The sequence below is a fragment of the Empidonax traillii genome, unplaced genomic scaffold, assembly GCF_003031625.1.
Source record: "Empidonax traillii isolate 1590-97213 ecotype Southwest subspecies unplaced genomic scaffold, ASM303162v1 scaffold497:size1267575, whole genome shotgun sequence".
NCBI lineage: Eukaryota > Metazoa > Chordata > Aves > Passeriformes > Tyrannidae > Empidonax > Empidonax traillii.
In genome coordinates, this window is record NW_020955690.1 from 246,937 (window position 1) to 259,670 (window position 12,734).

At 36.3% G+C, this 12,734-nt stretch overlaps 1 long non-coding RNA gene across 1 annotated transcript; it reads left to right on the forward strand.

Annotated features, from left to right (window-relative positions):
- Positions 1 to 474: 474 nt before the first annotated feature.
- Positions 475 to 2,820, forward strand: LOC114063878. Its single transcript, XR_003572625.1, has 3 exons — positions 475 to 654; positions 1,204 to 1,357; positions 2,287 to 2,820. It is a non-coding gene; the product is annotated as an uncharacterized LOC114063878 (long non-coding RNA).
- The last annotated feature ends 9,914 nt before the right edge of the window (positions 2,821 to 12,734 follow it).

Consider the following 12,734-nt stretch of genomic DNA (forward strand, 5'->3'; position numbering starts at 1 on the left):
CCCCAGTATGTACTAGGCTTTTATTTGTATACTGAGAATTTAGCACATTTACTGGTGAATACATGTTTTTTGTGTGCGTGAAAACTGAATTTCATGCTGTTCTGCCGAGAGACACATGGTTCCTTGCGCAGGTCATGTTTTTAAAATTTCACATTGTATGTAAATAATATTCTATTTGATGCCATCTGCCCTTTCAAACTCACATAAAGAGCTTTGAGAGTGATTAATTCTAGTTCAAGCCTAGAAAAATATGAGGTTTCTTTTGACATCTCTACTCGTAGCTTGGCAGTCCCGGTCACAGTTCAAGTTAATCTCAGAACCAGCTCTCACAAAACACAGAATATCAAACATAGAGGCAAGTTTACTGCTTGTCCTCATTATACTTCATTCATGTGGTACATGGAAATGGAAGATATAATCAACATAAATAATGTATTCTTTAAATCCCCTTATTAATCCTGTAGGTCTTGATCTGCACAAGCTTAAAGAGTTGCAGTCTGTGTGTGAAGTCCTTTACATTACTGGAAGAGAAATAAGCAGAGAGGTCCTACAAAGATCCTATCTCACACACACAAAAAATAATGCAGGAAGTATTACATATATTAAATTCTGATTGAATCTGAAGAGGTAAGCCTAATCCATTTTCTCCTTGAGGTAAGGAAGAGTCTCTATCTGCCTCTCACAGAAACATGTAAGAAAAGGAGTATGTGTTTATGTCTGCAATAGGCATGAGAGGGAGGAAAAGTAAGGCACAATTTGTCAATAAATGCAACCATTTGACTACATTATCAACCTCTGTAATTAATTAAGCCTGCTCACTTTAATTGTTCTTCCTGTAGTGTTTTGCAGCCTTATGGAAAAATACATTTTACAGCAAAGCTGGCCTTTTGCAGCACTTCTGAGAGAAAATGTGACTATTCAGATCTTAAAGCAAGAGCTACACTTTCTGTAAGTACAGTTTAATTAGTAAAACATTATGTTATCCTCTGTTTTTAAAACTACAATGTGTTTCTGTTCCATAATTCATTTCATTCTGGGAAAATACTTTTGAGCAAACAGCAACCTTCTTCTGAAGCTGTTGATGTGAAGGTGTCAGAGTGGAGTTAAAAAGCCCCAAATCTGTGTGTTATCTCAGATGTGCACTTTGCCCTGTGTTTAACCTCACCTGTGATGGCAGCTCTTGCACTTTTTTCTTACCTACAGGTTCATCCTGGCCCACAGGACCTCACCAGCTGGGAGCATCACTGAGCACATCCATGGAACATGCTGTGGTATTGATTTAAGAATCTTGTCTTAGGGCCAGAAATTTTACAACTGAAGTCCTGAAAGACAACCTGCAAGAAAAAAAAATCCATAAGTCTGAGTGCTTCTGAAGATCCATGTTTTTTCATGCCATAAATGTGTCTATGTGAGCAAATAAAATCTACCAGTGCACAAAAATTGTCTTTATATATGCCCTACCTTCACAATCACTGAGCCTGTAGAAGTAAATAAATTAATGTGGACCCCATGAAGCACTTAAAGAAAAAGAATAATTTTTTTAAAGCAAAAATGTAATGGTATTGTAAAAGTGTTATCTAATAATGCTGTTATGACTACATGGAAAAAATTAAGGAAAATATAAACCTTGAATCTTTTTGTCCTTTCTGCAAACTCAGAAGGGCACATTGTCATATATATATATATATATATATATATATATATATATATATGCAAAAATAAATGTAAGTCCATTGAATTCACATCCTCAGTTATTCCAGACTAACTTGTAAAACTGATTGAAAAGCAGCCAGAAAGCCACCTAAAATATTGTTACACAGAGGATGGTTAGTTAGCATTTCAGTAAATTCATACAGATGGAATCTAAGAGTAGGGCTGATCTGTACTGTTGTTTTTACATTATTCTTGTGGCTGCTTTTCAGAAATATTCCAGAAAGACTATATTGCTGTTAAAATGTCTTAAAGATCTTAAATTGAGATTGGAGGCATTTGGAAAGTATAATAACTTCCAAACACATACTAGCTATTTTGAAAGAAATTTATCAACATAGATTTCTGAGAGGTGACAAGCAGAGATAATTTTGTTATTATATTGTCAAAGGAACAATATGTACCATATTCTCCCCTATTTTCCTATTTCTGCTTTTCATATTTGGGTTGTTTCTTTCACAATTATTAATCACTGTCTGCTTATCAGTATCTCCCCTTCAATAATAACCTTTGAGTCTTCATAGTTTTACAGATAATAGAGGTCTAACATGTTATTATATTTTTTAATATTTAAAGAAATAGGAAGGAGATGAGAGGAGATGGACTGCAAAATGCCTAAGATGTGAAGAAAGCTGAACTCATGCACTGCTGGAAATTAGAGAAAAAGAGGCTTTATATTTGCACAACTCCAGAGTAAAACTTCAACATCACTTTGCAAATGCTTTGACATGAAAATCAATCAGCTGCAGTACCTATGTCCGTAGGAAAGCAAGGTTCATTATACTCAGCTCTTAGAAAACATTAATTCTCTCTAGGTAGGATTTACTGGTTCCACCTCTGCTAATAAATAAAACAGGTCAGGTCTTTTTCTCTGTCCAAGAAGGACAACCTGCACAGATCTCACTCACACATTTAAAATTTCTTCCCTCTCAAGTTGTGCCTGAGCTCATATCATATAACGGGACTAACCTGTGCTCTGGAATTTTTGGGAGTGCTGGATTTTTTGCACCAAAGCTGCATCAGGAACCATGTCAATGACTTAACAGAATATAGGCATGCATGGTGGTAGCTGTGCTATGTCCTCGACCATTTCTGTATACTGGTATTTAAATTATATATTATTTGCTATATTATTTAAATTATACATCCCAGTTTTAGTTATGTAAACATAATTCTTACCTATATAAGTTCTATCCCTTCTCTGTTAGAATAAAACTAATGTAAACTTGTTGCCTCTGTATCTGCAGTTTTACAGGAGAGCTAAGTGAACCTAACCCTGGTGACTTACACTTTTAAGATTCTTTAAATCAAAGTCAGTACCATCTTCCATCCTTACTGTTTTCTGAGCACAGACAAAGCACTTCTGTTGTTCCCTCTTCAGTTTTCTGGAAAGTTTACAAAGTTGAGATCCTTTCTTCCAGTACTTTTTTCCCAATGAATGATAGAATTGCTGATTTCCTTCTTTCAAATGAAATTCACATGACTGTATCTGAGTAAATGTAACTTCACCTTTTTCCTCCTTTTCCTTTTGTAGTTATAAAAGCCCCTTGTGACACTTCCTACCAAAAGGCTGTGATCAGTAGCCTGGAAAATAATTTTCCCTGATTTGGTAGGTTGGAATTAACACTTTAATTTTTTTAAGCTTGATTTGAAAAGGTTAGTTTTGGTGCTGTTTGTTGTTGTTGTTGTTGTTGTTTGGGGTTTTTTTGGTTTTGGTTTTGGTTTTGGTTTTGGTTTTGGTTTGTTTTGGTTTGTTTTTTGTTTGTTTGTTTGTTTTTGTTTTTGTTTTTCAAATTCCACAGTGTTCAAGAAGCTGAACTCAAGTGTTCTCACCAACCTTTAGGTACCACATTACTCTACAGCACTTCCATGCCTGTGGTCAGTCATTCAGGTTTAAAGGCTTGCAGTTTTGGGTAAGACTCCAAAAAGAGTCTCTAAGCTGGTTGTAATTTATTTCTCGCTATATAATATGGCATCCAACAGCTCCATGACCGCACACTGACGAACTGCACATTGATGAATTCCCAAAATTCCAGTAATTACTGTTGTGTCAATGGGGGTCCTGAAGCTTCCAGAGGTATACTCACTTCTGCTGTGTGTTCAGCCCTAAAGTTCAGCTGTTCCGGTTTGGAAGCACAGCCAGTCTGTCAGGAATCCCCTCCCACTGAAAGGCAGAGGGACTACCCTGGTTTTAAAAAGCTGTGATTTGAGTTAAATTAGATTTAAATTATGATGTGAAGTGCTTGCATATATACAGCAATTCTTTCACTAAAAACAATGGGATGAGTATAAACAAGTATTTGTAGGTTTATTTTCTTGCATCCCTCAAATTTTGTGAAAGAAGTACCCCACTTCATATCAAAGTATATCAGCAGAGTTTCTGACACATACACTCTGTTTCAAAGAGTAGATATATTTTGAAATAGGCCACAATATATATGTACTTCTGTACAGTCACAGATGATACAATGGGATTATATATATGATTAGTTGTGCAGCTGAATCTTTCTGCTGTGCCATGCTCAGATGATAAAGTAAGAGTGATTCAGATTACTCAATTTTTCTTTTAAGCACCATCTTTTCTGAGCCATAAATACATGGTTCAGGGGTAATTGCTTTTCTCTACTAGGATGCATAGATTACATCCTAGCAGGAGAAAAGTAGAGTTAAACTGTCAGTTATGCTAAAGATCAGTTTTTGTCGTCACAGTGGTTTTGGTCTTCTTGTTAAGATTATCTTCATCAATAAAGCTGAAACTTTGCTTTGATGTATATTTTTTAAGCTTCTTTTCCTTCAACTTTATTTAACTTCCTATACACTAGCAATCTGAATTCAACCTTATTTATTTTTATTTTTTACCACACTTTATATACTGTTTTAGTAGTGCCTTTTTTATATACAGCAGATGATTTTCTTGCTGTCTGTTGATTAATCATATCTCATACTATCAGCTCCCCCACAGCATTTCACACTTTATGCTCAACAGATAAAGTATATCATAAACTATATTATCAGTGCTCAGATAAGCATGTCTATCTTTTACTATCTATATTATTAACATTCCCATCTGCATTTCTGCACTTATAGCTGCAATTATAAATATGTTTTCTCCTTTCATAGTAATACTTTTCTTGTTGATTCTATAGTAGTTTATTTCAACATGTTCAGATTACCCCAGAATTTAGTAGTTTATGGTCTTTATCTAATTGTTGTAAATTGTTAATAAAGCATGTTGTTTGTAAACGTGAAGCTTCAGTGATCCTTAAACACTGGCATATAGTATCGTCTTTTTGTGCTTTAATACTTGTGTTCTTTAATAATTTTCATTTTACTTCAGTTTTTAATATTAACAGGTTGAATAGTTTAGTTTTACTGGTTTTTCTTTCAAAATACCTAAATGTGCTGAAGAACCATCTTGTGCCCAAGACAATATCTGATAGTTAAGCAGGGGGTCTTAATTTTTATTTTGTCTGGTAAATAAGTAGAATTTTTTTACTTAATTCTTGACAGAAATTCTAGTGATTTTGAGATACTCAATGCAAAATACACTGGGAGATCTGTGTTTCTGCTATTGCTTGTCTTATCTGCTGTTTTTAGTCAGCAAAAACACGAAAAGTATAATTTCTGCATTCAAAACAGGAGGGTACTTGTTTCTCTTTGTTTCGGGCTTTTTTTTTTGTAAAAGAGCATCAATTTGCAAGCATTTAACTGGAGTAGTAATATATCATTTTTCATTGGGGTACATGTTGTTGATTGTTGAGCTTTTGCTCCCTCATTTGACATGATAGTATGAAACACAATCTAATGCTTGTCAAGGGGAAAAGTCTTTGGTATGCAAAAGTCTTACCTTCAGGTTTCTAAGTGTATGTATTAATTGCTAAATGTGCTATACATTTCTGCCCTCAGATATTCCACTTACAAAAACTTTCCTCACACCACCAGCACTTCAATGCAAGTTTTCCACTGTTGCTTAAAAAGCTAAAGGTCTGTCCTTCCTTTAGAAAAGACATGGAGCTGCTGGAGCGAGTCCCGAGGAGGCACCAAGTTATCAGAGAGATGGAGCAGCTCTGCTGTGAGGAAAGGCTGAGAGAATTTGGATTGTTCAACCTGGAGAAGAGAAGGATATAGAGTGAACTAACTGTGGCCTTCCAGGACCTGAAGGGGCTTCAGGAAAGATGGAGAGGGACTATTTACAAGGGCCCAGAGTGACAGGACAAGGGAGAACGGCTTCAAATTGACAGAGAGCAGGGTTAGATGGGATATTGGGAAAGAATTCTTGTCTGTGACAGTGGTGAGGCCCTGGCACAGACTGCCCAAAGAAACTGTGGATACCAATCCCTGGAAAATGCAAGGCCGGGCTGGACGGGGCTTGGAGCAAAGTGGGATAGTGGATGATGTCCCTGATTATAGCAGGGGCTGGAACAAGTTGAGATTCAAGGTTCCTTCCAATCCAAACACTGCTGTAATTCTATGATTCTACATGCCAGTGTTTGTTTCCAGGAGTTATTTTCTAAATCTTGTATTGTGAATGTTCTTGACTTCTACGTCCTTCTTAAAGGAACTTGCAATTAAGGTTCTTTTTCATGTTTGCAGTTCATGTCTCTGAGCCACAGTGTTCTTGGTTTTCTTTTCATCTAAATGCAGGTTTTAAACACACATCAATGTTTTTGAACTAACATAGTCATTGTCATATGGTTCCCTCACTTCTGAACGAGTTAATAATTACCTGCTTGAAGATAATGGTTATTTTTAAGTGCTGCAATGTCTTACTATGTAATTGTGTTAGTTAAAAGTTACATCAAAAGAACAGCGATCATCTTCTTAATTTCTGATCCAGTCTCAGGAGTACTTCATCCTTTAACTGACAAAATTTTAAGCCTACTTTAAAATTGTGGGGTTTTAGATATTGGCACCATATTGTTATTCCAGTTATCAGTTTCTGTTTGGTAAAGCATGAGTATGTACAGAGGTTAAAGTATCAAACAAATGGAATTTCCTGCAAAATAGGAGTCTTAAACTTTACTCATGATATTCATGGCCTACAGGCAGCTTTGTTTCCTATCTGCTCTCCCCACCTGTTTGGGACAAGGTTGGTTTCTCTTGTTCCTGTAGAAACTAGAACAGTTTCTGGCTTAGCAGTGCCATTCAAATGCTCTTAGGTTGTTCCCCTGAAGCCAGATTGAATTTCTTCAGCAGGACTGTTCTGCTTCAAATCCCCTAATACTGTTCAAGAAAGGAATATGTAAGGCTCTCTATTTATTCTTTAGGAAATACATTGTTTCACCGTAGAGGGAAAAGGTTGGTAAACATCATAAAAAGTGCATTTTAACGTTGTTTTTTCTCAGCATACCTTCAAAAGAGTAATGCTTCCTTTCCTTATAATTGATGTGCATAAAACACAGGTTGAAAAACAACTATTGTGCTTGTTGTTATATATTCATCTAAATATGTATATGTATATATATGTAAAATACTTTCCAGAGCTGTTCCTTGTCAGTTAAAAATAATTGCTGAAGGAAGTAACACAATGAAATGAAGGAAAATAAAATAACTTGTTAAATGAAAAGTAAAATTATTTAAGTTTGTTGAATTGAAATTATGGTCATGCAGCCTGATTTATATTTGTTATTTTGACTAAATTAAGGAAGCAATTAGAAAAAAAAGTTAAGACATATATCAACGGCAATCAGTACTCATAGTTAACATCATTTTGTGACTAGAATTAACGTTGCATTTGGCAAAGCAATGTTAGCTTGCTGTGGGTACTATCTTAGTATTTTAGAAAAAACATGGTAAACAAGATCTTTAAAAAATTCATGCGAATCTCTCCTTAAAATGAAAGTACTATTAGAAAACTCAAACAATATAATCTGTATAAATTATACCTTTATATTTTCATCCCTCGCAAAACCTTATTCAATCAGTTCAGTTATATCATTCCGTCATCATTAATGGTCCATTACCTTTACTGTGTTTTCAAATCGCTGGTTTTAGGCAACCCAACTTCACTATTGGAAAATATCTTATTTAATCATCCTCATCATCCAGTTCAACACATTTCAATCTGACACATTAACACATCAGGAAGCTTTATTGCCTTATTATCCAACGAGGAGGAAAGAAAATGTAATTCATACATCCATAGTATGAATTAAGTCCAATAGTGTGAGCTGTCTGCTAGGAAAACCTCTCAAGGCATTCAACTCCCTTGTACTCAAATCTTTCACATGCTCAGTAGTGATTTATATTAGTAATTAAACAGTTCCCTCATCAAAATCTCTTCTCAAAATCATCTAAATATCTTTTATTCTTGTTTAGGGTTATTTTAGATAAACAGGAAGAAGTTTCCTTCTTTTGAAGAGGGCAAGGTGGACTGAGTGACCTGAGCAGTTCCACCAAGAAAAGAGAATTTCCCAGACTAGGTTGATGTGATGGCAAGACTCATTGGGTGAGTGTTTTGAAGCAAGAAATGAAAATGCTTCAGGATATAGGCCTGCACTTAAAGGAAAGAGTGTATGATTTTTGATTGTTTACTTTGACTGAAGCTATCCTGAATTAAGGCAAAAAAATTTTGAAGTTGATCATTATATAACAGTTAAAGATAATTGAGTAGCATTTACCTTAGGTTTTATTGTGTAACTTCTTTCATATGACAAAGAACAGTTATTTGCTGTTCTGCCACCCTTGCTGGGCACCTGTGTATTTGTATCCTTCTGGTGAGGTTCCTCTACATTCTTCCTATGTTTTCACCTTTCAGTCACTTATACTGCAGCAGTTGCTGTTTGACTTTTCCTCCTTGGCATCTACTTCCTTCCCTATGCCTTATTTTCTCTTTCATCCCTTTTCTGCAATTTACTCTTTCATGCAATCTATCTTCATATCCCATGTCAGTTCCCCAGCTGGGGAAGTGTCCATTTAAACCTCTGTACTGCCAGATGTTCTGTGTATTAAGAACTATAACGAAATGGAACTTGCCTCAACCCTGTTGTTAAAATACCAGAAATTTCCTGTTCAGACAACTAGGGTGGAAAGCAGAAGGAACATCTCTCTTTGCTCTTTGTTTGTTTGTTTGTTTTTTTTAAATCCTGTTTCTTCTTATGTTGCTCATGACTAATGTTATCAATATGGTGTAAAAATTACACTGGTTCTGAAAAAGAAGCACACGTCAGCTCACTCCTGATACATGCACAGATTAAAGAAGGGGCAAGTTTTGTAGCTGTGGTAAATATTTTGTTGAATATTTTTCCTTTGTTTCTTTTCTTTTTGTATTTTTCATCCTGTCCTGCAGTATTTACTACTTTATAAACCTCATGTTTTGTATATCTATAGGTCATGGAAAAGGCATCACTCCAGACTGGTAACCTGGGAATCTATTAAAAAAATAAAATAAAAAGTGTTTCTTTGTTTGAATTTGTCCCTTCTCATGTGACTTTTGCTGAATAAGTTCAAAGTTTCAATCTTTAAACTCCCACAACTGCTACCTGTGAGGAATCCAGCTCACAAAAAGTGTTTTGGCTATTGCCCACATTGGTGGTATTTGGAGCTTACCCAAAATTCTGCAAAGCTTCCTTGCTCCATGACCTCTAGCGGAACTAATGCTGAAATGCTGCCTTAAGGAACAAGTATCCTCAGTTGCCACAGAGTTCCTTCCTTCTATCTCATCCACTGACGCAGGAGAACATGGAAATCACTGACAAGTGTTAGAGCTTGCTGCAGAAGTTCCAACTTTAAAGCAATAAAACAAACAAACAAACAACAACAACCAGAAATAAATAGCAATACCATTGTAAAATTTATGGCATGAATATATGTTGCACTTTGGACATTAAAATTTATTTTCAGGAATATTAATTTCCTTGTTTTCTCCAGTCCTACATCTCCTAATTAAAATTATACAAGACCATCCGAGGAGTTAAGTCAGCAGGGCTTATGTGACAGTATTTTCACAGAAATAATGTAATTTTCTTTTTTTTTTAACAGTTGACCTTTCATTGTTGAAAGCACAAGACCTTCCAAGAGTTTTTAAATTTCTGTTTCTGTTCACACAGTTTTCATGAATATAATTAAAGAAATAATTGCTTAACCTATGTGACGCAGCCCGAGAGCGCAAAAGGAGATGAGCGACATGAGGTTCAAAGGCTTTATAGATGTTTTATTAGCAGCTAGCTCAATCCCAGGGAAAAGGAGGGGCTCCCGGGAAAGCTGCGACACCCTCTGGGGAAAAAATGTTGCTCTCTGTCTGAGGGGTAGGAAGGGGTTTTTATAGGTTCAGGGTAGAAGGAGCTGGAACAAGGGGAGGAGTTACATAACTGACATGGGGTACATCCAATAGGAACATTACAATCAGCGCGCTGTAACCATTAACCAGTCAAATAACAACTTGCCTCAAGTAATGCCTGCCTATACTGCGGCAAATTATTACCAATCATAACTGGGGAAATTCCAGCCAATCAGGGATCAGTATTTCTGAGGAGATTTAATCTTATTCCTATTAAAACATTAGAATAAATACTAAACATTGTGGAAACATCATAAGAAGCTACTCAATAATGTCCATAAGCAGTCAAGCCTGCAAAGTGCATCAGTGCTGTAAAAAGTCCATTTAATATTTGCTGCAGATTTCTTTCCTTTTCTCAAAGTCCTTTCTCCACTGTGCCTCCGCATCTCCCCCTTTTTTATCTTTTTGATGGCAGATGGTTTCATAGTCCGGTGGGTTCGTTTGTAACAGTACATGATTAGCTCTTGGAAGACAATACCTTTAGAGAATAGCAACTAAACATGACATTAAACACAACACAAGTACAATTGAAATTGAAATTGAAATTGAGACCCAAACCAAAAGTATTTGTCTAGCCCAATTAGGGAGCGAAGGCCATTTTAAGCCTTCAAATATGTCTGGGGAGTGCCACTTGGGATCCTGCCTTAATTTTGAAACCAAATCATGTATAGTATTAATATTTGCCTGAATTGACTTGGAATGATCAGAAAAATTCAAGCAGCACAAATCTGTGAATTCCTGGCATCCATGGTTGTGTAGGACTAACAGAAAATCTATAGCCGCTCAGTTGTGCAATGAGACTCCCTTTAGTGTTAGGGTGTCTTCTAACAACCCTTGTAAAGTGAGTGAAGTGGTATTAGCTTCTTTTGCCATCCAACATGTCGCGTGGCTTGGAGTTGTTAATGCGTGGTCAGAGGCTATGCCCACAGTGAAGAATGAAATCCAGAAGTCTTTGCTGCTGGGCCATAACCATACCGAAGGATCGCAGTTCTGTGACACAGGTAAATAATTTTTTAGTGAGGATTGTGTTGGATTAGATGACTCTTGTATCCCACTAGATTGCAATATGGGAAATTTGGAGTTGCTAGTCTTGGGATTGCCAAAATTGATTTGAAGATTTGATAATTGCAAGTGTGTTAGAGAATTAGGAAATGCTAGAGAATTACTACTCACATTTATCTTTGTTGTGGGAGTAGCGGCATTTCTTTGCCGTGAAAGGTGAGTATTGGATCTGGACGGATAGGAGTCCCAAGCCATGGAATACTTTTCTTTATTCCTCCTAATAACTTCCGCTGCTGAGGAGGTCATTATTTGTCTTTTGTTTCTATTGTGTAAACCAGGCTGAATGAGTTTTGATTTTATTTCTCCTGGTATGCTTAGATTAAAGGGGTGGAATAGAGTGATCTTACCAATTGTACATGGACCTCCTGTGGGATTGGTTGGGATCCCATTCCATGCCCTTTCACCACAAATTTAAAAGTCCCCAGGGACTATGTGCCAGAGTTCTGTTGAATACAAACATGAAAACAGGATGATTGAAGGGAGAGAAGGAGTACAGGAAAAGAGATGAGGATAGACAGTCAGTGTTGTGTGGAAGTGAGCTAATGACACCAGATTTCTACATTTCCTTAGTATTTCAGGAACCATAACTATGCCAGAGGTTTGGGACCTGCTCTATTTCTGGCTCCCCAGGAAAAGACTGCATTTCTTGTATTCAAAAACTTTCTCTGCACACATGGTCCTATCTTCAAGAACTGATTTTCAGAAGAATAAAGCATAAGCTTCTGGGCTGAGAAGGACAGAAAGTCAGAAAGAAACATACACATCCTGATTTTTTTATTTTTTTAAACTAAAGTAATGCATATCAGTGATATGAGGACAGAAACAAAAAACTCATCCCACAGGAGCATCTTAAAGTTTAATTAATTGTTTAAATTTGTAAATATCACCTACTGCCTAATCCATTCTTCCAGCAGGTTTTCTCAAAGCCCTAATACTCAGCAATCCATTGTGTGGAACGCTTTCTTCATCTCTACAGTCTCTTTCCCACATGTTCTCATGAACTCCAACTCTGTTTTAAACCCAAGGCAAGTTGTATCAGTAGAATTGCACACTGAATTTTTTTACTGACTTGGATTTGCTGAATGACGTACCAAATGAGTTTTGAGAAAGCACCTGGAATTTGTATCCCCATGCAAAGAAAACTTGCAGTACTTCAAATTTCTTCTCTTAGCAAGGTTTTTACTAATCCAAGATGGAACTTTGCAAAAGGAATTAGTTGTTTTTTTTTTTTTTTCTGTAATATTACTGCTATTTTGTAGGTTTCTATACAATGTGACTCCTTTTTAAAATAATCTTTAAAAGTTGCACTTGCAGCTAAGTACAGTCATTATACAGGATGTGTCTGAAAATGAAGCTGTATGATTGATGTTCCTAGGTTTCTTCTGTTCAATGACAAATACCTGGGCTATGAGCTGCGCTTTTTTGTTTTCCACAGCATAGCCAACAGCCCGGCAATGCAAAGTTTCTAAGCTTTTACTTTTAGCAAAAGGAGGAAAAGAATGCCTTTACCATGCCTGACATCCTTGGTCAAAATGAAAGCTCGGAACACCGAATTCTGTGAGAGAAATAGCAAAAGGTGCAACGCTGGGCTTCCTCCAGGTGCAAAGTAAAACAAAAGTAACTGCAATGTCCAATGTGTACTTCGAGCTTTCAGCTGGGAATTTACACATGAACAAGCTCATAG